Source organism: Macaca thibetana, chromosome 15 (genome assembly GCF_024542745.1).
Source record: "Macaca thibetana thibetana isolate TM-01 chromosome 15, ASM2454274v1, whole genome shotgun sequence".
Taxonomy (NCBI): domain Eukaryota; kingdom Metazoa; phylum Chordata; class Mammalia; order Primates; family Cercopithecidae; genus Macaca; species Macaca thibetana.
Window position 1 is genome coordinate 84,670,608 of NC_065592.1, and position 23,398 is coordinate 84,694,005.

General features: G+C 42.2%; 1 protein-coding gene across 1 annotated transcript in view; it reads left to right on the forward strand.

Moving 5' to 3' along the window:
• Positions 1–23,398, forward strand: part of ANXA1 (annexin A1) — an 897,109-nt gene that overhangs the window by 8,877 nt on the left and 864,834 nt on the right. The gene's annotated exons all lie outside the window — the stretch shown is intronic.

Below are 23,398 nucleotides of genomic sequence, written 5' to 3' on the forward strand. Positions count from 1 at the left end.
ATGCCCGCAGTTGACAAATCCTCACTCTAGGCTCCTAACAAGGGCATCTAGGGGATGTGATTTGCAGAATTTCAGCATGGAAGAAGGGTAGAAATGATCCTGAGGGTCAACAGCCAAATAACTTTCTCTCTCCTCTCCCCAGCCCCTGATTCTAACTTGCTAGCCATTTTGAGTGCCTTTTAGGGTTGGTGGAGAAAAAGAAGATTAGAAAACGGAAAGAAAAGAAGAGGTCTTGCTTGAACTAGAATCATAGAAAGCTGGCATGCTGCTTTTTGGACCTGGCAATGTTTAAAGATGACTTTTTCTTTTGTGGAGTGGTTTTGTAGGCTTTCTGTAAGTCCTCTGATGGGCTCTGCTTCCCTGAGTTTGCGAGGCTGAGCAGATGTTACTCTCTTCTGTATATGATTCATGGTTTCTCCAGTCCTCGGCATTTGCCCCAGCTTTTCAATACCATGGATCCTGCCCTCCTCATGGCAGCTCAATTAGAAAGGAACCAAGATGGCCCTTTGCCATCTCTGAGTCTTGTGTGGCCCACCTCCGGCCCAAAGGAAACACTTATTTATCCACGAGCTGAATCAACTTTGAAAGCTTTTGCCATCTTCAAGGAAGGCTACAGCTCCTTCCTGGCATGGCCACCAAAGCAGTTGGGCAAACTTTTTTTACCCATTACTGTTCTGGCAGGAGTCAGACCCAAGTCCAGAGCACCCACAGACTCCCAAGAGAAACATCTTGGGTCTTCTGGGATTTCCAAAGGAAGAATCCATCGCCATGCTAGATTTGTCGGAAGAGGGTATGTGGTAAAGAGTCTAACTTTCTTCGAAGATAGCCTCTGCATCTAATGCCTTCCCCTCTATTCTAGAGTCTTGTATATTCCTGTTCTCAAAGTGATCTGTGAGGTTGTAAGAATCATGTAACAAGTTCTCATTCACTCCCTCTAAACTCTCTACATGGTGATGTGGCACCACACATTGCAAATTCACAATTATATCTTGAGGTCTATCAGAACTTCAACTTTAACCTCCTGTTACATACATAGGCCTGAAATACAATTGTGGAAAAGGTCATGTTCTTCCAGTGGGACTGTTGGACCCCAGACAAGTCAGGGTATTTAAGTAATCTGCTCAGGGTGAGATGGGCAGAAGGAGGAGTGGAAAAGCAGTGAACGGGAAAGGTCGTTCTTGAACTGGGACTGTATTTTAAGGAGTGTTTGAGAATTCCCTGTTGTCAACACAAGGTACACATAACACCGCAGCACAGCTGGAAATGGGAATAGGGTAGTGCTGCCTTTTCTGAGACTTGGTTCTGATCTAGTGAAGTCACTTCTCATAGGTGCTTTAGCATTCAACCCCCAAAACACTGATTTAGTGCCCACTAAGTGTTGGGTACCACGTCTGACACAAGGGACTACTAAGAGTAGCCCACCTCAAAGAGCTCACAATCATTTAGCACAGCCCTTAGGCCAGGTGTGAGCCTAAGCCATTTAGTGGAGGAGCCATGAACAAAATTCTTTCAACCCCAGTCAGACTTAGATTACTTTCCAAACTGGCTGCACCATTTTGCATTTCCAACTAAAGTATTAGAGTCTCAATTTCTCCACATCCTCACCAACACCTGTTATTGTCTGGTTTTTGTTTGTTTGTTTGTTTGTTTGTTTGTTGAGACGGAGTCTCACTCTGTCACCCAGGCTGGAGTGCAGTGGCGCGATCTCGGCTCACTGCAACCTCTGCCTCCTGACTTCAAGCAATTCTCTCCCTCGGTCTCCCGAGTAGCTGGGATTACAGGTGCCCGCCACCATGCCTGGCTAATTTCTTTGTATTTTTAGTAGAGATGGGGTTTCACCAAGCTGGCTGGGCTGGTCTTGAACTGCTGACCTTGTGTCCACCCGCCTCGGCCTCCCAGAGTGCTGAGATCACAGGAGTGAGCCACCATGACCGGACTTTTTTTTTTTTTTTTTTTTTTTTGAGACAGAGTTTTGCATTTGTCAACCAGGATGAAGTGGGATACAATTGTGGCTCACTATAACCTCCGCCTCCCAGGTTCAAGCGATTCTCCTGCCTCAGCCTCCCCCAGTAGCTGGGATTACAGGCACCCGCCACTACCCCCAGCTAATTTTTGTAGTTTTAGTAGAGACAGGGTTTTACCATGTTGGTCAGGCTGGTCTCGAACTCCTGACCTCAGGTGATCTGCCCCTGGCTCGGCCTCCCAGAGTGCTGGGATTACAGGCGTGAGCCACCTTGCTTTTTTTTTTTTTGTTTTTTTTGGTTATAGTCATCCTAGAGATGTGAAGTGGTATCTCTTGGTGGTTTTGATTTGTATTTCTTTAATGACTAATGATATTGAGCATCTTTTCATGTGCTTATTGGCCATTTGCATATGATTTTTTCAGAGAAATTTATGTTGAAATCTTTTGCCTATTTTATTTTATTTTAGAGACAGAATCTCTCTCTGTCACCCAGGCTGGAGTGCAGTGGCATGATCATAGCTCACTGCAGCCTTAAACTCCTGGGCTCAAGTGATCCTCCCATCTCAGCCTCCTGAGTAGCTAGGACAGCATGTGTGTACCACTACATTAACTTTTAATTGTTTACTTGTTTATTTTTGAGGCAGAGTCTCGCTCTGTCGCCCAGGCTGGAGTGCAGTGGCACAATCTTGGCTGACTGCAAGCTCCACCTCCCAGGTTCACGCCATTCTCCTGCCTCAGCCTCCCAAGTAGCTGGGACTATAGGCGCCCACCACAACGCCCGGCTAATTTTTTGTATTTTTAGTAGAGACGGGGTTTCACCGTGTTAGCCAGGATGGTCTCGACCTCCTGACCTTGTGATCCACCCGCCTCGGCCTCCCAAAGTGCTAGGATTACAGGCGTGAGCCACTGTGCCTGGCCTAACTTTTAATTTTTTTTGTGGGGATGGGGTCTCACTATGTTGACCAAGTTGGTCTTGAACTCTTGGCCTCAAACAATCCTCCTACCTCAACCTCCCAAAGTGCTAAGATTACAGACTCAGAACTGAATCTCAGAAAAGGTGGTAGTACCCTATTCCCATTCCCAGCTCTCCAGCAGTTTAGGTGTACCTTGTGTTAACAAAACCTTTTTAATTTTCAGGAAATTATCAACTACTCCTTCAAATACAGTCCTAATTCAAGGATGACCTTTCCTATTTGTTATTTTTCCACTCTTTCTCTTGCCCATCTTACCCTGAGAAGGTAAATACCCTGACTTGTCTGGCATTTAACAGTCCCATGGGAAGAATGTGAACTTTTCCACAATTGTATTTCAGACCTATGTATGTAACAGGAGGTTGAATTTGAAGTTCCTCAAGATATAATTGTGAATTTACAATGTGTGGTCCCAAATCATCATGTGCAGAGTTTAGAGGAAATCTGGCCCTTGCCTATTTTAACATTAGTGATTTATCATCCTATTGTTGAATTTTTAGAGAGGGAAGGCCTTCCTTACTCATATAGGCAAGACCTACGGTACATGCACACAAATTTCACACATCATTTTGGGAAATTCAAGGATATCAGATTAAGTAGCCCTGAAGAGCTTAGCAAGATATATTATTGTAGAATCACCATGTGGAAAGGAGGTAGTTATATTGAAGCAGACAGAAGAGTGATCAGAATCAAACAATGGGGATGATAGCCTTACTTTGCTAATTCCTAGCTAAAAAACACTTATGTATTTAACTTATTTTAACAGGCTCCATTTCTTCATCTATAAAATGGAGGTGACCTGTTGGGGGAAAGCTTGGGGAAGAGTTATATTTAATTTAATCTTGCAGATACCTTCTAGTTCTAATAATTTATAATTATCTAAAATGCCATGTGAAAAATAACAGATGGTGGTGAGGATGTGGAGAAAAGGGAACACTTGTGCACTTTTGGTGGAAACGTAAATCAATATAACCTCTGTGGAAAACTATACAGAGATTTCTCAAAGAACTGAAAATAAAACTACCATTCCATCCAGCAATCCCACTACAGGGTATCTACCCAAAGGAAAACAAATATTATATCAAAAGATACCTGTACACATATGTTTATCATAGCACTATTCACAGTAGCAAAGATACAGAATCAACCTAAGTGTCAATGGATGATTGGCTAAAGAAAACGTAGTAGATATACATAATGAAATACAATGCAGCCATAAGAATAAATGAAATCATATCTTTTGCTGCAACATGGATGGAACTGGAGGCCATTACCTTAGATGAAATAACTCAGAAACAGGAAGTCAAGTACTGCACATTCTCATTGACAAGTGGGAGTTGAATAATGTGCACTCACAGACATAAAGTACAGAATAATTGACATTGGAGACTCGGAATGGTGGGAGGGTGAGGTGGATGAGGAATGAGAAATTATTTAATGAGCACAATGTACACTCTTTGGGTGACAGTTACACTAAAAACCTTGACTTCACCACTATGCAATATATCCGTGTCACAGAACTGTACTGGTACCCCTGAAACTTACACTAATAATAATAAAAAGAGAAAACAGCTTACAATGCATCTCCAAAAGGAAAACAAAAATAAAATGCCATGTGAAACTCAATTTTAATGAGAACATTTTATGTTTTTGTAGTTCTCATTTAACGTCTCTGGAGCAGTTATGGGGAGAAAGATGATAAATGATTTTAACACAGTATAAAAATGTAAAGTCTATAGGAGCACAGAAAAGAAAGTGGCTAGTCCTCTTTAAGGGAGGATTATTAAAATTAAAGAAAAGATGGCATTTGAGTTGGGTCCTGAGACATGAATAGGAGTTTGCCAGCTAGACAAGGAAGAGTAGAGAGATGATATTTTTCCATGTTTCTGCTACTACACCTCATAAGTTCTTATTTTAAAATTTTTAAGAGGTAAATATTTTACTTGCTACCAAAATGTTTTTATAAATACTTTGTGAAAGAAAATCCCTTGGTCTAGAAAGCAATTTTGTATCTACAGAGAACCCAATAGTGTATTCTTACCTTGCTGCTGAAGTCTGAATTTTCTGGACTGGGTATGTGATGGAAGTAAATTTGAACAGGCAGTATATAAGTCCACTTTCATACTGCTGATAAAGACATACCTGAGACTGGGCAATGTACAAAAAGGAAGAGGTTTATTGGACTTACAGTTGCACATGGCTGGGAAGGTCTAATAATCATGATGGAAGGCAAGGAGGAGCAAGTCGTGTCCTACATGGATGGCAGCAGGCAAAGAGGGAACTTGTGCTGGGAAAGTCCTGTTTTTAAAAACCATCAGATCTCATGAGATCCATTCACTATCACAAGAACAGCACAGGAAAGACCCACCCCCATGATTCAATTACCTCCCACCAGGTCCGTGCCGCAACTTGTGGGAATTATGGGAACTGTAGTTTGAGATTTGGGTGGAGAGACAGAGCCAAACTATATCATTCTGCCCCTGACCCCTCCCAAATCTCATATCATCACATTTCAAAACCAATCATGCCTTCCCAACAGTCCCCCAAAGTCTCAACTCATTTCAGCATTAACTCAAAAGCCCAGAGTCCAACATCTCATCTGAAACAAGGCAAGTCCCTTCCACCTATGAGTCTGTAAAATCGAAAGCAAGCTAGTTACTTCCTAGATACAATGGGAGTACAGGCATTGGGTAAATACAACCATTCCCAATGGGAAAAAATGGCCAAAACAAAGGGGCTACAAGCCCCATGCAAGTCTGAAATCCAGCAAGGCAGTCAAATCTTAAAGCTCCAAAAGCTCCTTTGACTCCATGCCTTATATCTGAGTAATGCTGATGCAAGATGTGGGTTCCCATGGTGTGGGGCAGCTCTGCCCCTGTGGCTCTGTAGGGTACAGCCTCCCTCTTTCATGGGCTAGTATTGAGTGTCTGCAGCTTTTCCAGGTGAACTGTGCAAGCTGTCAGTGGATCTACCATTCTGGGGTCTGGAGAATGGTGGCCCTCTTTTCACAGTTCCACTAGGCAGTGTCCCAGTAGGGACTCCGTGTGGGGGCTCCAACTCCACACTTCCTTTTCGCACTTCCCTTGCAGAGGTTCTCCATGAGTGCCCCACTTTTGCAGCAAACTTCTGCCTGGACATCCAGGCATTTCCATACATCCTCTGAAATTTAGGCAGAGATTCCCGAACTCCAGTTTTTGATTTCTGTGCACTGGCAGGCTCAACACCATGTGGAAGCTGCCAAGGCTTTGGACTTGCACCCTCTGAAGCAGCAGTCCAAGGTGTACCTTGGCTCCCTTAAGTCATGGCTGGAGTGGCTGGGACACAGGGCACCAAGTCCCTAGGCAGCATACAGCAGAGGGACCCTGGTTCCAGCCCATGAAGCCATTTTTTTCCTCCTAAACCTCCAGGTCCATGATGGGAGGGGTTGCCATGAAGACCTCTGACATGCTCTGGAGACATTTCTCCCATTGTCTTAGGGATTAACATTCAGTTCCTCATTATTTATGCAAATTTCTGCAGCCTGCTTGAATTTCTCCCCAGAAAATGAGATTTTCTTTTCTTTTTTTTTGAGATGGAGTCTCGCTCTGTCACCCAGGCTGGAGTGCAATGGCACAATCTCGTCTCACTGCAACCTCCGCCTCCCAGGTTTAGCCATTCTCCTGCCTCAGCCTCCTAAGTAGCTGGGATTACAGGCACCCGCCACCATGCCCAGCTAAGTTTTTGTATTTTTAGTAGAGATGGGGTTTCACTATGTTGGCCAGGCTTGTCTCCAACTCCTGACCTCGTGATCCACCTGCCTTGGCCTCCCAAAGTGCTGGGATTACAGGCATGAGCCACTGTACCTGGCCAGGATTTTCTTATCTATTGCATTATCAGGCTGCAAATTTTCCAAACTTTTATGCTCTGCTTCTCTTATAAAACTGAATGCCTTTAACAGCACTCAAGTCACCTCTTGAATGCTTTGCTGCTTGGAAATTTCTTCCACCAGATATCCTAAATCATCTCTCTCAAGTTTAAAGTTCTGCAAATCTCCAGGGCAGGGGCAAAATGCTACCAGTCTCTTTGCTAAAACATAACAAGAGTCACCTTTGCTCCAGCTGCCAACAAGTTCCTCATCTCCATCTGAGGCCACCTCAGCCTGGACCTTATTGTTCATATCACTATCAGCATTTTTGTCAAAGCCATTCAACAAGTGTCTAGGGAGTTCCAAACTTTCCCACATTTTCCTGTCTTCCTCTGAGCCCTACAAACTGTCCCAGCCTCTGCTTGTTACCTAGTTCCAAAGTCGCTTCCACATTTTTGGGTATCTTTTCAGCAACACCCCACTCCACTGGTACCAATTTACTGTATTTGTTTTCAGGCTGCTGACAAAGACATACCCAAGACTGGGAACTTTACAAAAGAAAGAGGTTTATTGGACGTACAGTTCCAGGTGGCTGGGGAGGCCTCACAATCATGGTGGAAGACAAAAGTCAAGGAGGAGCAAGTCACATCTTATGTGGATGGCAGCAGGCAAAAAGAGAGAGCTTGTGCAGAGAAATTCCCGTTTTGAAATCCATCAGTTCTTGTGAGACGCATTCACTGTCACGAGAACAGCATGGAGAAGACTCGCCCCCATCATTCAATTATCTCTCACTGGGTCCCTCCCATAACACGTGGGAATTATGGGAGCTACAAGATGAGATTTGGGTGGGAACACAGAGCCAAACTATATCAGGAAGTAAGACATATAATTTGGGGGGGCCTTCAGTTAATTTATAATTTTCCTTTTTTTCAAGATGGGGTCTCACCGTATTGCCCCGGCTAGTCTCGAACTTCTGAACTAAAGTGATCCTCCTACTTTGGCCTCCCAAAGTGCTGGGATTACAGGAGTGAGCCACTGTGTCCAGCCTAATTGGTGGTGGGGAGCAGGAGGCTCTTTGAATGATAATAAAGAGTTGTCATGTTGGTAATAATAATAAAGAGTAACAATAACAAAGATAATAATAATAGTAATAATAAAAAAGAGGTAAGATAATAAAAAGTGTCAGGTTGGTCTTTAACAGAATGACATAGTTCTTTCCAATTTTGTTTGTCATGTCACCACTATTCCAGCAGAGGGCACACTTTTTACATGAAGTTCCTTCATAAATAAGATTTCATGTCCTTTTTCATGGTCTTTAATTTTTGTGTATTTATCCCTGTCATAATTTGCTTAGGGTGGAGGAAGTAGAAATTATGTAAAAGAAGGCTATTCCTTAAATCATAAAGAACAAGAAATCAAAGAACACGTTCCCTAACAGAATGAAAATAGGTAGTAATGAATGCTTAGCAGTAAGGCACCATCCACAAAGGCTGTGTTCAGGTATGAAGGGTAACGTGGAGATAAGGCAATGACTCAGAAAACCTAGAGAACAGAATGCCCTTTGAAGGCATTTTTGGATCATTTATGTTCAAGTGAAGATTGCTTTGACTTAGACCAAATACAATAATTGCTTAATTTTTTTTTTTTTGCATTTAGATATCTTTCTATAGATAAACAAATAATAAGCAGTGTGTTAATTATGACTACTTGTATACATCATGGTGGGTTAAGATCATTAGACAAGAATTTAAGGGACTCAACTTAGATTTTTCTCTTCCCTCTCCTTACTCGTCATTAATTACTTCCCTTTGCTAGGTCTCATTTTTCTCAAGCACAAAATGGAGATTTTGTCATTTGCTGACCTCACTGGGTTGTTGAGCTAATCAAGTGAAATAACGCTTATCAAAGAGGCTATTAAAATAATTAAGTTGCATACATGTAAGTCGTTTTTAAAACAAGAAACACTTGATGTTGCAACCATCCTCTTGCTGGTAGGAGACCATATTCTCAAAGGCCACAAGTGTGAGTGCATTGCGTAGCCTTACATTTCCTGGAGAGAAGCCAGTTGCACTTGACACTTTCATGTAAAAAACATTTATCACTGAAGCACAAGATCTCAGCTAACCAAAGACTTTTCCTCATTGGAATGGCAAGTGCGGGTCTTGTTAGTGAACCGTGTAAGAGTCAGAAACTAGTCCCTCAAATTATAGCGGTATTTGTATATACATTGTAATTCATGAGCGCTTGTGCTGTGTCAGGCACTGGGTTTAGGCACAGGGAATACTTCAGTGAACAAAATAGATGAAAATTAAATGTTTATGAGGTTTCTTGTTTGCTCATTTAAAAGTCTATACTTTAGGGAAGTTTGCAGTTTCTCTATGTACATATTAGAAATGATGATGACATTTCTGAATCTTTAAATACAAATATTGATTTTAAAAAAATTATCTCACTCTTGGGCAAAGTTTCATGAAGAAGTCAGTTTCATCTGTGCTCAATGCTGGTTATTCAGCATCCATTACAGAGGGTCTAAAAGGTGGATGTTAAATAGAGTAGCTTCTGGTTTAATCTGCATCTTCACCATTTTCCAAGATTTTTTCTCTTTCTTTCTGAAAGTTCTTCTCTATCCCCTTCTTACAAGGACTTAAGAATAAATGGCCTCATAATAAGCATTAATAATAACTAACACCAAATGCAGCAGCTCATGCCTGTAATCCCAGCACTTTTGGAGGAGGCAGGAGGATTACTTGAAGGCAGGAGTCCGAGGCTGCAGTGAACTATGATTGGGCAACTACACTCCAGCCTGTGCAACAGAGAGAAATTTTGTCTCAAAAAACAAACAAAACAAAACAAATAATTGGCACAGTGCTTTTAATTCACAAAATATTTTTTCATTCATAATCTCACTTGAGATGTCCAACAATCTTGTTCCTAGACAGTATTTCCATTTTGCAGTTGAAGAAACTAAGGTTCAGGGATAGTAAGCAACCTACTCAAAGGTGCATAGCTAATGAGTGGCATTGCTTGAATTCAACATGCATTTTCTGTATCCAGATCTCAAGACCCTTTCCCAAGGCCACCTCTTTCCCATTGCTTTAGAAAGTAAATACATCACCAGAGTCTTCGGCATTTCAGCTTCTTTTTAGGCATGCCCAAGGTCAGACTGTCAAGAAATTTGTTATAGTTATTAAAAAGTTATGAGCAAGCCGGGCACAGCGGCTCACTCCTGTAATCCCAGCACTTTGGGAGGCTGAGGTGGGTGGGTCACCTGAGGTTGGGAGTTCGAGACCAGCCTGACCAACATGGAGAAACCCTGTTTCTACTAAAAGTACAAAATTAGCCGGGTGTGGTGGCTCATGCCTGTAATCCCAACTACTCAGGAGGCTGAGGCAGGAGAATTGCTTGAACCCGGGAGGCGGAGGTTGTGGTGAGCTGAAATCGTGCCATTGCATTCCAGCCTGGGCAGCAGGAGTGAAACACCATCTCAAAAAAAAAAAAAAAAAAAAAAAAGTTATGAGCAAGTTTTAAAATCTTTCCTCCTTTAAGTTTGAGTGAGTTCCTCAATCCAAGAGTCTAAAGGTTAATGGAATCAATAATTAACACTGCTGGTATAAACTACGTCTGAGGTCTACTTCCTTATTTGCCCTCCTCTCTGACCCATACTGCAAAAATACATCAGTGTAAGAAGATTAGGAAAGGGAAGATTAGGAAAGGGAATTTCTTCCAGATACTCTGTATGAAAGCTATGTTTAAGTGCAAGAACTTTTAAAACCGACTCTGGTTTTTATTTTATTATTTAGAGTAAGAGATACTAACAGTCAATGAGGCAGCAGATAGAGATCTAGGAGTAAGGAAGAGCACTGAGCGTTCATTAAAATCACATATCGAGCAAACTGTACTCCAAGGCTAGGAACGGCCAACTTTCAGAAGAGACTTAGAAAACTAGGAAAAAAAAAAAATGGGAAACAACTGAGCTGGTTTAGAATGTGAGGCAGAGCTGGGTATTTACCTATGTTGGGGCGTGTGTCGTTGGGTAATTCACATTTTTGAAATTCTGAGTAACTGGCTGGGCATGGTGATCATGCCTGTAATCTCAGCAACTTGGGAGGCCGAGGCGGGTGGATAGCTTGAACCCAGGAGTTCAAGACCAGCCTGAGCAACATGGGGAAACCCCATCTCTACAAAAAAAATACAAAAAAAAAAAAATTAGCTGGGCATGGTGGCGCATGCCTGTAGAGTTATTCAGGCGACTGAGGTGGGAGGATCACCTGAGCCTGGGAAGTCAAGACTGCAGTGAGCTGTGATCACGCCGTGGCACTCCAGCCTGGGCAACAGAGTGAGAGCTTGTTGAATGAAAAAGAAGAAAAAGGAATTCTGAGTGACTGTGAGTGATCTTCATGCACTTATTGGTGACCACCTGAGCGATGCCCAAGGTGGACATTGGATGTGCCTGGAAGAAATCAGATAGTGAGGAAGAAAATTAAAGAAAGGAAAGAAGAAAGAGAACAGAAAGATGCAGGATTAGCCACGCACTCAGCGCTCACAGCTCCCCATCTCTGCTATGGATGTCCTAGCCCTGGATTAAGAGGAGATGGGATTGAGAATTTTACGTCCTCGTCCTTTTTGCGTCTGTCAGCCTCTTATGTTTCCTGGGCCCACAGCAAACATTTATGGGCCCAGGGCAAGAATACGCACCTTTACAATGAACTAGCAGGTCAGGATTGAATTCAGAATTGTCAGAATTGTCAAAGTTTTATGTTACAACATGGTGACATAGGGAGAGCTAGCCCTGGCCCCCACTAAGGTATAATGCTTACCTCCCTACTCCTGAACCCTCTGTCCTGAATCAACCATGAAGGAGAAGGACCCTACGTGAGTGGCATGGATATCCTGGACCACACATTCGAGCTCTGTCTACACCACACAGGCAGCACCACCTTGGTTACTCTATGGCTAGGCGTTTTCACACCAGTGGCGCAGTCCCCTCTCCAAAGGACAGACGTGGGGACAAGGTCTTCAGAGGCTCTGTAAGTGGCCTTACGACATTTTTCCGAGGATAGGAGGAGATTGCTGGATTCCAGGTGCACACATCCATTTGGCCCCATGAATTCCTTGCTCCATTAGGAGAGATGTGGCTTGGGGAGAGGACAGGAACTGTCCTTGCCTGGCTCTAAAAGTGATACTGCTATGTCCTGGTATCCACTTGATTTTCAGATCACACAAAATGCATAGAACGTTCTGTTTCAAATAGCCCTGAAGGCAGGAGCTTATGTGCTGCCATGCAAAATATACTACCGCGCATGTGCTGCCCTGCTGCTTCAGATGGACGGTGCTAGAACAGCGTTTGATCAAGAAAACCCAATTCCTGGCATTCTGTATAGTCAGACATTACCTAGTAAAACTGCTTTTTATTGCCATTATTATTGTTTGACTTTTGCTGGTAGAGTGTTTAAGGTCAAGATTGATTCAATCTTAATTTGTTTTCAGCCACCATGGCTGGCTTGCTTTCTTTTGTCTCATTTTTAAAGCTTTGAACTAGCTTCATCATTGGGTTAATGTAAAATTAACTGCACGGTTTCTGTTTGCTCTGGTAACATGTAGCCTATTGTTTTTAGACACTTTCAGATGTTAATATGTAAAAGTACACTGAGAAACAGTGGTACATTTTAATTCTTCCCAAGTACTCTTAAGTTGTTTTGAACAGAGATCCTTGGGCGGTGTGTCAAGATATTCATTCTTTTCAGCTCTTGGGCAGCTGGTGAGGCCTGGGTTGGTTACAGATCTGTGGCTGGTGGCTGCTGTCTTCTAAAAGCCTCGTGCATTTACCCCAATTACCAACAAAATCTTACTGTTTTCTAAATGTTCAGTGAAGTTAAAGAGGTTAATGAGCTTTGCAAAATAATTTTGCTCTGCATTTATCTGTTAATACATATATTTAAGGCCACTCTAAATTAGTAATATAAACAATATTGATATTTCCTCCAGTTTAGCAGTTTATTTGCTCACCTCAATCTTCCAAAATGCCTTTCCTCCCTCCTCCTCTCAGTTTTTCCTGATTCTACTTATCCTTCAATGACTACCTACTGTATTCAATCATTAAACATGAAGCTCCTGTGTTCTAGGCTCATGCCCACCTTCTTCACGATGCCTTTCTTGACTATGCTGGTTCACCATGGGCTCTCCCACTCCCTCTTTGGAACTCATAGGGTATTTCATTTCCACTATTTATTTGCACTCAGTGCCTTGTAATTTCAGTTCTGTTTTCACATGTATATGCATATTTCCAATAAAGCTGTAAGATCCTTGGGAAAAAAAAAAAACAAAAACCAGTACTTCACATACATATTTCTCACTCCACCTACTAAAGTGTATTTACCATCTATATAAAATCTGTTGACTAATTGATCGTGACTGATAAATATCACTTACTGAGTACAGTGGTAAAGAGCACAGCCTGTTAAGATCAGATGGAACTGGTCTTAATGCTGACAGTGCCACTTGATAACCATGCAGTCTTGGGCTACTGACTTAACTGTTTGTTCTTCTGTAAAACAGAGATCAGAATGGTTTCTCCCTCATGGAATTGTTTGAGAACTAAATGACATCATACCTAAAAGAAATACGTGGAAGAGTTACCACTTGGGGAATGTTTGATGACAATGACAATAATCATAACATCCCAGGCAAGGTGATAAACCCTTTATGCGAAAGTAGTCGCTCCTCACCTGCAGGGCATACGTTCCAAGACCCCCAGTGGATGCCTGAAATCATGGACAGTACAAAACCTGATTACAGTTTGAGGTGCAGCAGCAAAACTAGCATGAATTTCTTTTCCCTTCACAATTTTAATGACAGAAGATTTATTGTTACAGTAGAACTTAGCAACTTCAGCCTGCAATTTTTTTCTTACTTTATTGAGAACTTTCACCTTTTCACTTAAAGGAAGGACTTTATCAGTTTGGTGTATCCAAATTGCCAGCATCACTGCCCTTGTTCTTTAGGTCCATTAGTAAGTAAAACAAGGTGACTTGAACACAAGCACGTGATACCTCAAAAGATTGGTCGATCTGATAACTGAGAGGGCTACTAAGTGATCACTGATGTGGAGCATACAAAGAGTAGATTTGTTGGACAAAGGGATGATTCTCATCTTGGGGCGTGAGATTTCATCACAGTACTCAGAATCACAAGCAATTTAAAACCTATGAATTGTTTATTTCTAGAATTTTCTATTCAATATTTTCAGACCTAATGGACCAGAAGTAACTGAAGCCGTGAAAAGTGAAATCACAGATAATGGGTGGGGAGACTACTGTATCATTGATTTAACTCATTCCTACAAGATAAGAAGTATTATTATATCTATTTTATAGATAGAAAAACCAATCACGCCTATAATCACAGCACTTTGAGAGGCCAAGGCAGGCAAATCACCTGAGGTCAGGAGTTCGAGACCAGCCTGACCAACATGGCAAAACCCTATCTCTACTAAAAATACAGGATTAGCCGGGTGTGATGGCGCATGCCTGTAATCCCAGCTACTTGAGAGGCTGAGGCAGGGGAATTGCTTGAACCCGGGAGGCAGAGGTTGCGGTGAGCCAAGGTTGCACCATTGCACTCAAGCCTGGGTGACAGAGTAAGACTCAGTCTGAAAAAATAAAAATCAGGTAGGTAAGTGTGCAGTCCAAGGTCACAGAACAGGATTTAAACCCAGGCAATCTGACTTCAAAGGCTACTTCTTCAACCAGCACAGGATGCCAAGAAATTTTAAAAAGTAGTATCAGGAGCTAATGTCATTGTTCCCTTCAAGGTGCCCATTGAACAACTATGTCAAGAGAGTACAAGGGTTTATATGTAAAAGAATCCCACCCTAATCCCACATGTCTGAGCATGTGAATGACCTAAAAGAAGGTCATGGCCAGAAGTCAGAATCAATGAGGCTTTTGGCTGAACCTGGAGTGAGGAGGGATAACACGCCCTAGTCCCTGATGCTGAGAGATAAGGGGAAGGAGCAGAGCATGCCATTTGGTTCTACACTGTCCAAAACCTGTAGGGAAAGGGGTTGTGGACAGATGATGAAGCAGCTGTTTTCACGAGGGCCTTGGAGGCACAAACGTATAGGCAGCCTGGCTGGAGGCCCAGTGACTGGATGGGACAGGTTGCAGAGTGAGTGTTCTCCCCACTGCAGGGGCCTGGCTATGCTACAGTGCAGGCTGCAAAGGGGGCATCCTAGGCACTAGGCAGAGCACCCTGGGTACAGACACTCAGGTGCCCACTGGGGTCTCAGGCAGGGCTGGTGGTGGAGACCGATGCTAAGGTGGTTTCCTGGCAGAGCAAGAGTGGAAAACCTGGCAAGTCTTGAGCACCTGAAAGATACTTCCTGCGATTGGTACTGAGCCCTGAGTTATGCAGATGAATGCAAGATGGTGAAATCTGGGTGACTGTCTTACTATCTGTCATGCGCTGAATTGTGTCCACCCCCTCAATTCATATGTTGAAGTTCCCATCCAAGTACTAAGCAGGCCTGACCCTACTTAGCTTCTGGGATCAGACGAGATCGGGTGTGTTCAGGATGATATGTCCGGGACATACGTTGAAGTTCCAACTCCCAATACTTCGAAATTTGAAGCTAAAGCTTCAACAAAGATGATTAAGGTAAAATGAGGCCATTATGGTGGAGCCGTGGTCTAATATGACTGGTGTCCTTATAAGAAAAGATCAAGACACCAGGGATGTGTGCACACATAGAAAAAACACAGCGAGAACACAGCCTGCTGCAAGTCAAGGAGAGAAGCCTCAGAAGAAAACAAAACTGCCAACCCCCGATCTTGGATTTCCAGCCTCCAGAACTGTGAGAAAGTTAACTTTTGTGGTTTCAGTCACCCAGATTGTGATCTTTTGTGCTGGCAGCCCCAGCAAACCAATATACTATCCTTAAGAAGATCTGTTTCATGTTCTGAGGCTGGTGAGGCCCGGGCACGAAGGCATGGTGAGGGCAACTTGGGCTAACCCCATTTGTAACTCTTGCCATATGTATTTGAGCCAGGGAGTATCACTCTTTTGTAGAGCAGGAAATCAAGATTCAGAGAAGGTAAATAACTTGTCCAAGGCCACACAGCTTCTAAGTGATAAAGCCTGGTTTCAAATCCAGGTCTTTGTGACTCCCGAAATCATATTCCCAAATTCTGCCTATTTATTATCTCCCACACTGTCAACAGAGGTGCAATTTACCCACATACTAATCAGTACATGATAACAGGACTGGCACATCTCATATTGCTCTGATAATGCAAAGAAAATTGGTTCTTCGTTTATAAATTGACTACAGTTAACTGTGAGGTAACATAAAATCCAGCAATATGTATTAGCAAAAGAATATTTGCTTTCTTAAAACACTTTTTACTACTCCTAAACAATTGCTGCTTAATGCCACAAGATGATCTTACTAAAATGATGCAGAGTGGAGCTTGAGGAAGGAAATAGATAAATAGGCCCATTCCTGAGTATGTGTGTACTGGGCAAACAAGGGAGAAAAAGGACATGGGGCAAGCGATGAGGGGACGTCGGGATTCCTTTACACTCCTCAAAGTCAGAGACTATGTCCTTATCACTGTCACATTCCTGACGGCCTCGGAATATATGCTCTTTCTAGGTATACTTGCTGGTTGACCGATGGAACAAATGAACAAGCAAATGAATGAATTCAGTCTTCTAATGAGAAGAAAAAAATTCTTAGGCCTTCAAAGACCTAAATTCATTAAAGCATTTTAGACTTCCCTAATTTGCTTTCTGTTCCATTTATCAAGTGAGATGAAGCTTCAGGGGAAGTAAAGAATCAACTGAAGAATTAAACCATAGACAAGCTGGGCAGAAAAGGCATTCTTGCCTGTATATCTGAACAGTATTTGATATGGGTTGGTATTCGTCCCCTCCAAATCTCATGTTGAAATGTAACCCCCAAGGTTGGGAGGTGGGACCTGGTAGGAGATATTTGGATCATGGGGGTGGATCCCTCATAAATAGCTTAATGCTCTTCTATTGGTGATGAGTGAGTTCCTGCTCTGAGTTCACACAAGAGCTGGTTGTTGAAAAGAGTATGGCACTTCTTCTCTCTGTCTCTTGCCCTTTCTCCTTTACCCCCTTCTTCCACGCAACATGCTGGCTTCCCTTTCGCCTTTCCACCGTGAGTGTAAGCTTGTTGAGGTCCTCCCCAGGAACAGATGCCAGCACCATGCTTCCTGTACAGCCTACAGAACCATGAGCCAATTAAACTTCTTATCATTATAAATTACCCAATCTCATGTATTCCTTTATAGCAATGCAAGAACAGACTAATATGATGCTAATGAGAATGTGTCTCCTTGTCACCCCCTACAGTAATCAGAATAATCAGCTCCACGCCACTGCCTCAGGAGAGTGGAATGTATTTGTTTCAGGCATGTGTTCTTGGCCTGTATATGGTGAACTACAGAGACACCAATGGCTCAGAAGATGGAATACAGCAATAGTAAACATGGGCAGAAGTAATACTAATCTTGTAAGCCAAATGTAATTTCTTCAGGCTGCTGATTTTCAAGAACTGTCTTCAGAGCTTCTCTATTATTTCAATCATGCTAAAACTAATTATCTACTGAAGAAAATGCAACAGAGCCCCTGTCCCCACCTCAACCAAGAAAAGAGGATAGTAAGGTTATAAACAGGGCAAAACAAAGCAAGATGTCCTAAAAATTTTCAGGACTTTACTTAAGTAAACACTTGAATATGCTTTCCTATAATAAAATGCAACTATTCGTGAACAATCTCCCTAGATTTTGATATAACACTGCAGGAAGAAGGAAAGTGTTTTCTCTCTCTACCTTGGCTTATTATAATTATTTATTAGTGCCGTAGCAATAATACCTTGTTTTTCTTAGATGTTATTTATCAGTTAGTATGAAGAATACAATACTTTTTTTTTTTTTTTTTTTTTTTTTTTTTTTGAGACTGAGTCTCACTCTATCGCCCAGGCTGGAGTGCAGTGGTATGATCTTGGCTCGCTGCAAACTTCAACTCCTGGTTCAAGCAATTCTCCTGTCTGAGCCTCCCAAGTAGCTGGGATTACAGGTGTCCGCCACCATGCTCAGCTAATTTTCGTATTTTTAGAAGAGATGGGGTTTCATCATGTTGGTCAGACTGGTCTCGAACTCCTGACCTCAAGTGATCCACTTGCCTCAGCTTCCCAAAGTGCTGGGATTACAGGCATGAGCCACGAGCCCAGCCTATAATGCCTCTGAATGAGTTACTTTGTGTTGCTATCCCCCACTAGTCTTTAGGGACAGAGAGCGTTCTAGTAATTGAATATTTTTAATAAATATTTTTCCATTTTTTTCCCAATAAACTCATCAAGTGATTACTTTTTAACTCCATCTGGGGAATTTTTAAGGGGCTTTCAATTACAATGTATGTTTCTATTTAATTTGCAAATGGAAGATACATCCGTCCTACTATCTGTTACTATTGTAAACACAGCTTTAAGTCTGAACAGTCCAATACTGATTAGAGGTTTTCAGCATTAAGCATTGGTTGTGGTTCTAAAGTTTAACAAATAACACAACACGTAATTCTCTGGCACGTCCAGCCTATTCATGTCATGCAGTTGAAGCCTCGCTCTATTCACGTGACAAGCAAACAGAATGCATGCTATAATCAATTGAGCAGGCTATGATTAACTTTGCACAGAGCCGTCCCCAAACTCCCTACAAACTCCACAGTGGTTCTTAAATAAAAATATGGCAAGGCATATTTCTCTAATGAAGAGAAAATTTCCAATTAAGAGCATCTGATGTTTCTTATTTTTTAGGTGATTATAAATCAAATTAGCACAGGGCCTGTTCACAGCTGTCCTATATTATTTTCCCTTGCTTCTCCTACACAAAGAAAGCATTTGTGAGGTGCTGTCCTCTATTTATTTACTTATTTATTTACTTATTTACTATTTACTTATTTATTTAGAGACGGAGTCTCACTCTTGTTGCCCAGGCTGGAGTTCAGTGGTACGATCTCGGCTCACTGCAATCTCTGCTTCCGCCTCCCTGGTTCAAGCGATTCTTCTGCCTCAGCCTCCTGAGTAGCTGGGATTATAGGCGCTCTCCACAACCAGCTAATTTTCGTCTTTTTTTTTTTAGTAGAGATGGGGTTTCGCCATGTTGGCTAGGCTGGTCTCGAACTCCTGACCTCAAATGATCTGCCCACCTCAGCCTCCCAAAGTCTGGGGATTACAGGCGTAAGCCACCGCACCTGGCCAAGGTGCTGTCCTTTATAATGTGGTTGGGGTCATTAAATTAATTAATTGAGTAATAATGCAGAAAGCCCATTCCCATCATCTTAAATGCAGCACTATCCACCCATATTTGCAAAATAAGTGGATATCACAGTGATTTCCATGTTTCTTGAGTGGCTGCAGGTAGTTCTAGGAGAAGAAGAAAAACAAGAATTTGGATTTTTTTTTTTTTCTTCCATGCTATGAATAACAATCAGCACAGAAAAAAATTCCTTTGGGATTCTTGGGGAACACTCTTCATGAGGACAGGATCCTCAGGTTCTTGGAATATAATTTTATCATTTACTTTTTGTTGAAAGAAAGACCGAACTTGACTGTCCTGCATTCCTGAACATTAATAATATACTTGAAGGCACATTGCAGAGTTGGATCTGGTAACAGCTCTATTAGATGGAACGAACAGCGCTGAAGTCAGGGCATCTTCACAAGCAAGTTCACTTTCTGTCTTCACTGATAGTAGACGTTCAAGTTGCAAATAGTTGGGATTGAGCAGCATTTCAGCTGCCTTCCTCTGACAGGCATTATCAACTCTCTGGTGCCCCTATATACCCAAAGGTCTAAGTGAGTCAATAATATTCAAAGCACTTCTACTCCGGTGAAAACACAACCATTCCGTGTGACTCCAACTCCAAACCACTTCATTCTAATGTTAGTGTTTTCATTATCAGCCCAAACAACATGCTGATGGTTATCGTTGGGCTAAAATGCTTCCTTCCCTGGGAAAACTTTATCAGACAAGTTAATAAGGTGATTAAGTATGAAGCAGATTGCTGCTCAAGGAGAACCTACCCAGGAGAGCCACTCCTACCCTCCAAAAAGAAATGGGAAGTTCATATGTTAGGGTATCACCAGATTAATTGAATTCCAAAACCTTAAATAATTTCCGGTGGTGTAGATGCTGTGCACTGTGCCCCCCGATCTCTTTTTCAAGACTGAAGGATTTATTCCTCCAGATGTTTTTGGGAAGAATGCCAGCGGACAGTCTTCAGAGCTCCCCCAGCAAAGTCATACCCCTTCCTGGGGCAGTCAGCGTCCCATGATTAGTCCATGTGGAGTTGAAAGCTCTAGAAGTCTCTTCCTGACTCAGAACAACTCTGAAAGGTTGAGCCAGCTTCAGGGCTCCCTGAAGATTGACTTCAGGCCTGGATTTAGACAGTCTCAGGCACTACTTCTTTTCCTACCCAGTCCTGGCTTCTTCCCTCCCACAGGTTTTGATCCTGGGAACACTCTCTAATAAACTATTTGCATACTAATCTCCATGCTGGAGTTTATTTCCCTGGGAACCCAACCTAAATATCTGGCTTCTCCTTTTCCTTGGGTTATACATACCTATACTTAGCTTTCTTGACATTGGAATTAGCCAGTGGAGAATGTGTTGATCATCTATACGTGTTTTTTTCTTATGTAATTTCTGAGGGCATAGATCTTGCCTACTTTGTTGTCTGTACCCTATGTAACATCTAGTGCCGTTAGAATTTAATACATGTTAACTGAATGGAAAAATTTCCAAGGTAGGGTGCGGTGATGGGAGTAGAGAAAGCACATGTTTTTCCCATTAAGTGGTAAATGTCTAATTTTGGGTTAACTGGTAACTTCAGAGAACTGTGAGTGAGTTACGTTCACGGAGGCCTAGCATTTTGCATGGGCAAAATGCACAAAATCCACATTAAGCAAAGCAAAATACATGCATTTTGTTTTCCTTTGGGTATGTTTGGGCTTTGGGAAGCAGATTTCTTGCAAATCAGTAAAGTAAAAGAGTTTGTTAATTTTGAGGTTCCTTATTTGAAGACATTTTTGAAAAATATTTTACTATTATCTGTTTTTCACTTCCTGTGTAGATTTTTATTTGTTTGCCTTTTTGGTTCCTGTTTAACCAACCCAAAGTTAGAAGTGGCTGAGAAAACTCTTGCTAGCAAGTAATGTTATTGCCAAATAAATAGACTTAGGGATAATGTCAGCCCTAGTTAATTGGGGTCACCCTGCCTCTTAAGATCTAGAGGAGATAGGCTCAACCCCCCATACCAAGACTTGTGGAAGTCCAACTCATTCTTCAACAATTCTATGCATTGCCAGAGGGCTTACATTTCCATGTTCAGTTCTGGCTCCAAGCTCCTATTTTGCTGAATTTGTTGAGTTTAGAGATAATCTTTTCATTGTCTCTTGTGTTCCTTCTTCTCTATCACCTCAATACAATGTTGATCCTGGCCGGCCAGCCAGCCTGCCTTCCTCTCCTGCTCATCCCTCTTCTTCTCCCCCATCCTCTCTCCTCTCTTCTCTCTCTCTCTCTCTCTCTCTTTCACATACACACACACACACACACACTCACACAGGCATTTTTATATGTAGTCAGCTTTGCTGGAGTTTGGGAAAGGTGAAAGTAGTTTGCATAAAATGTAAATAACATGAATACAATATTCATCATCCTTGTCCTTGTTCTTAAAAAACGAATCTTTCGTTCCTTTTCTGCCACAATTCGGGCTCCAGCCTCCCTCTCTTCCTTTTCCCCTCCTTTCTATGCCCACTCTCCTTTAAGAGAAGAAAAAATTCCTGTCATTCTCTTAGAGGGGACAACTTAGCCCTCGCAGAAACTTACTAGGTCATTTTGACTGCAAGTGACAGAAAACAAAGTTCAAGCTGCTTGTGCTTGACACAAGAGAATCTACGGAGTCTTGTAACTTAAAGTCCAAGGGTGGATCTTGTTTCAGGCGTGGGTACATAAGGGAGCTCGGCCGGGCGTGTCAGCAGATCTGATTTCTGTCTCAGAGTGTTGGCTCCACCCTTCCTGATTCTGGCTTGCTGTCTCAGCGAACCTCTTCTTGCTTTACATTGGGCCTACCCCTAGGCCTATCAGTGTGGGCTGGGAATGCAGCACGCTCATTGGCTTAGGCCTCGTTCCCATCATCCAACCCTGGCACCAGGAAGATGGGATTAGTGTGACTCAAACACGTGGAAAGGAGTGTTTCCTCCGAGGAAAACCAGCTAAAGTACTACAGAAAGAGGAAATGCTGCAGAGACAGGCAGAAACAGTGCTGGCCAGCTCACGCCTGACCCACCCTCTTTGTAAGCACAGGGTCTGCCTCTGAAGAGCTAAGGACTTCCTGAAATTTAAACATTAGTGCTTTTATTTGCTTGTCCTGGTAAGACCTTAGGCAAAGACCATCCTCATACCCACTGACAGTTTAGAGTGGGAAAGTTAATTTTTGTAGATATTCTAAAATGCCCTGCAGGTACCAGAAATGTTCTATATCTTGACGGTAGGGGTTACACGGGGTATACATATGTTAAAATTCATCAAGCTGTACAGTTAAGGTTTGTGTGCTTTACTGCATATGTAGTTTAGTGTATAAGCTGTACCTCAGTTAATTTTATTTTGTAATTTCCTGCAAGATTAGCAGCAAACGTGCCTGTGATTTCGAGTGCAATACTCAAGCCCATGGTCTTTGGTTTGCCTTTATAGTAAGCCTTATTCGGCCAGAAGCCAAGAAATAGCCCAGTTGAGGTCACCAGGGTAGAAAACCCATGTGGGTTTGGGGTTAAGTCCTATTTTGTATTAATATGGGTATATTTGCCTGAAGTGTTTTCTGGAACATACATTTAATGTGTCTCCCTCAGAAATTGAGTATATCGACACAGGAAACATTTAGAGACTGGGGATAGCCTGAGAGTCAATGTCTATAATTAAGGCTTCTAAACATTCCCCTAAATTATTCAGGTGAACATTACAGTAGTCCTTTCTTATCTGGGGGGATACCTTCCAAGCCCACCATTAGATGCCTGAAATCAGATTTTACCAAACCCTGTACATACTATGTTTTTCCTATACATACATAACAATTATAAAGTTTAATATATAAATTAGGCACAGTAAGAGATTAACAACAATAACTCATAGTAAAATTTAAACATTGCAACAACATACTGTAATAAAAGTTATGTAAGGCTGGCACGGTGGCTTATGGCTGTGAATCCCAACACTTTGGGAGGCAGAGGCGGGAGGATCCCTTGAGCCCAGGAGCCTGGGCAATTTGGCGAAAGTCCATCTCTACAAAAAATAAAACACTTAGCCAGTCATGGTGGCGCATGCCTGTGGTCCTAGTTACTCAGGGGCAGAGGCAGAAGGATTGCTTAAACCCAGGGGGTTGAGACTGCAGTGAACCATGTTTGTGCCACTGCACTCCACCGCGGGCAACAGAGCAAGACCATGTCTCAAAAAGAAAAAAAAAAAAAAAAAATTATACAAATGTCTCTCTCTTTCTTTCAGAATATCTTATTGTACTGTACTCATCTGTTTTCGGACCACA